The sequence below is a fragment of the Cryptomeria japonica genome, chromosome 2 (genome assembly GCF_030272615.1).
Source record: "Cryptomeria japonica chromosome 2, Sugi_1.0, whole genome shotgun sequence".
Taxonomy (NCBI): domain Eukaryota; kingdom Viridiplantae; phylum Streptophyta; class Pinopsida; order Cupressales; family Cupressaceae; genus Cryptomeria; species Cryptomeria japonica.
The window spans coordinates 501,354,194-501,357,921 of record NC_081406.1 but is presented as its reverse complement, the minus strand read 5'-3'; positions in this window follow the sequence as shown (position 1 = coordinate 501,357,921).

Here is a 3,728-nt window from a genome sequence, read left to right as displayed (position 1 = left end):
TTGACTATCCTTCAACATCTTCGCGCCTCTGTTTCAACGTTTGCGCTTGGGAGAATTAGTGTCTTTGTTCAAATTTGAAAATTCCTGTTAATTGTTTTTGCAGGTTGCCCTTGATTGACGTTTGCGTTTCATACTTCAACGTCTCCTCTTTTCTATTTTTTCTAGTAGTTTCTTTACATTTTATCTTGTTTTTAATTAATCAAAAGCACAAAAACATTAAAATATTTGTCAAAAATCACAAAATTACTTAGATTAGTAATATTTACTTCCTTAGTATTTGGTTTTTTAATAAAAAGTTCGGATTTTTAGATTATTTATGTAAATTTTTTGAGAATTGACACTCTAGCGTCTGCACTATGGTTTAGCCTCTCCGTCAAACCTGTTTTCTAGTTTTTATTTGAATTTTGAATTTCAATTTTTTTTTTGGGCTAACTGTTTTCTACAACACTCTATTTCGGCGTCTGCGCAGATGATCAATGTTTGCACTCTATTTCAACGTCTCTACAAGTGAAAGTTTTCCCTCCAGATTTTAAAAATTTGAAATCCTTATTTTTTTCCGCTCTCTGTTTATGTTCTTAGGATTAGGCCTTACTTTGGTGCCTGTGCAAACACTGTCTGTGTAGATGTTGGACGTCTGCACTGGAGTAGTTAGAATTTTTAGTTATTGATCAAAATTTCAGTTTTGTAGGAATCTCTATGAGTCCAAGACCTCTTTTACCAAACTACTAACTAGTTTTTGCAGCACATTGGCCAAATACACATTAATTTTCCACTAATAGTAGTTTTTTTTTCATTGTATTCTATATTAGGTAACTTATTTTCGTGGGATTAAAAAGAACAAGTATCTATCGTGTTTTTGTGCACTTGCACATGTAGAGTGGTTCCACAACTAACACACACTATCCTCTCCCCACGATCTTTGTGGTCTTGGGTGCATAAGAAAAGTGTTAGTGACATTCAATTTTTTTTTTTGTAGGTAGAGGGCCTCTCCTCTCGAGAAGCCCATAAGGCTAGTGAGGGGAGAACGACCCAAGCAGTAATGGGCTTTTAGCCAAATCACCTCTCAGTTGCTATATAAAACATGTGGGATGAAAGTCCTCACAGCGGTTGCTAATTGCCTACCTACGTCGACTTCCCCAGTACCTATGTTCTACAGGAAGGAAGCCTCCCAAAGGAGAGAGCATACATGGACGCCCGAAAGAGAGTCCCGTACTAAGAACCTTGTTTTAGTAAGCCAAAATCCTACATTAGTGGTGCAGGGGATGCAGATTGTACCCTAAAGTTACCTCTCATGTACCCACTCAAGATGAGACATGAATCCCTTGGTTAAAAGATCTCCGGATCTTTGAGATAAGAGAATTCAGTATGCTCGAGAAGTGAGTTCCGTGGAGGGGAGCTAATGCTACCGAAATCTCTATCTGTTCACTTGTTTGAGGTATCACTTTGTGCGAGAGGCCTATCTAATGGTTTCCTTTTTCGGCCTAGGTTGTATGTTTAATGTGTCTTCATTTACATTTTTTATTGTGCTAATCTAGGCCTCCATCACTTTCATGCTTATTATAAAGCGTTGTCCTTGGACAATGTGTCTTCATCATCTGATATTTTCTTGCCAAGAGTAGACAAAATTAAACATTTTCCCAATTTGACCAAGTTTGACCAAATTCCATTCAAAATTTTCATTTAAAACTATAAAAATTGTCCTTTAGCGTCTCCGCCCTAAGAAAATTGTCCTTTGGCATCTCCGCTTCACTGTTTCAGCGTCTTCGTTCTACTTCAACATCTTCACCTCAGTTAGGTTTTTAGTAAGTTTCATTCATGCACCATAAGACCAAATCCCTTAAACATCCCAAGAAGTCAATTTACCGCCAATTCAATCAATCCCCCCTTTTCTTCCATAGTCATTATTACCTTTTCTAAGGGCTTAGCATAATCGATTATCAACCTTAATCAATCCAACCAATCAAATCATCCAATCAAATCAATCAACCTCATCCTAAGGTTAATACTTTGTGAAAGATTGATTTAGACCTTTATCTTTAATCAATCATCAATTGGCTTTTGTGCTTGGGAAAGAATCTCCCCAAGTACCTTTTCCTAATTATTTGGGTTGATCAAAACCTTAATCTTTTTGCCCTATTTTTCTTAGGAACGTAAATCTATCCTAGTAGAAGAAGGCTTGATCATGTGTCCCTAATCCAAGAGTCTAAATTTTTCCTAGTTTGGTTGTCACCTTGATTTGTGGTCAACATCATCAATCCCCATCTAAGTCCTAATCCAAGGGCTAAATTGCCGTTTTAATCAAACCAATCTTGTCCTAATCCAAGGACCATCCAAATAAATTTCAATCCAATCCAAATCAAATCTAATCCAACCTTGCTAAGTCATTTCATCAATTTTGCTTATCAAATCTAAATCACTTTCAAATTCCTTTATCGTCACTTTAATCTTCAATGTTACCCACGTATGGTCTTGACTCATGCACAAAAAGAGAAGATGACCATTGAAGGAAATGAGGTTTTTCAAACACAATCCCAATAATCTTGTAGCTGATCAACTCATCACCCAAGGTGCACGCTTAGCCCCTGATTTTGATCGATCTATCCTTGACAAACTATCAGAAGGTGAAATCATAGACAATTTTTGTTCTTGATCCTATTCTCCATCTGACACCTGTGACCTGTTTACCCCCAATTTATATACCACCAAGAACTTCTAACCCAACTGCATTCCCAACATCCTAGGTTGACTGCACCCCTCCATAATTCCCTCAACTTCATCAACACTAGCTTGCCTCCCACTAGCACCATTCGTGGATCACATCCTTAAATCACTTCCCAACCTCATAGCTCCTCTTATAAATATATTGGTGGTGGTGGTGGTATCCTGCTTAGGGCCAACCAAATCCCAGGGTCTAACATGGGTCATTATGTCCCTAATGTCCACAATCATCAACCCAACCTCATGAAAGAAATTTAGGACATGAAGGACCTTATAAAATTTTTTAAGGATGGGACTAATAAGAGACCTTATACTTTTGAGGAAATATGTCCTTGTCCATATGACCCTTCCATTTTAGTTGCGCCCTACCCTCTAGGTTTTGAGATGCCCAAGTTTGAAAAATATAAGGGCAAGGGTGATCCTGGAGACCATATTCATGAATTCTATAGCCTTTGTCAAGAAGTCTCTTATAGTGATGTCTACCTTAGAAGACTTTTCCCTAAAAGTCTTAGTGCAGATTCCCTTGCTTAGTTTTCCGCCTTACCCCATGGCTCCATCAAGTCCTTCCCAGACCTAGAAGAGAAGTTTGTGTCCCACTATGCTTACAATATTGAGATTAACGTTTCCATGATGGACCCGTGCAATACAAAGAAAAGGCGTAGAGAACCTTCACCAACTTCCTTCAAAGGTGGTGGAATCTTATCAAGAATTTTTTGTGGGACATACTAGAGTCAAATCAAGTTGAGTTATTCCAACTTAACCTAGTACCCGAGCTATCTAAACCCCCGACTTATCAATGTTTGGACACCTTTGAATAAATCACCAAGAAAGGCTTATCTTGAGAACTTGTCTTACTAGAGGAAGGAACATTAAAACATTATCAAAAATCTAATCAAGGTTTCTCCTCATACAATGACAAGCCCAAGTATTGGTCTAAAAACAAAAATGTTGTCAATGATGGAGTCACTGATGCCAAGTGTGTTCAGACTATGACTGTTCCATCCAAACCC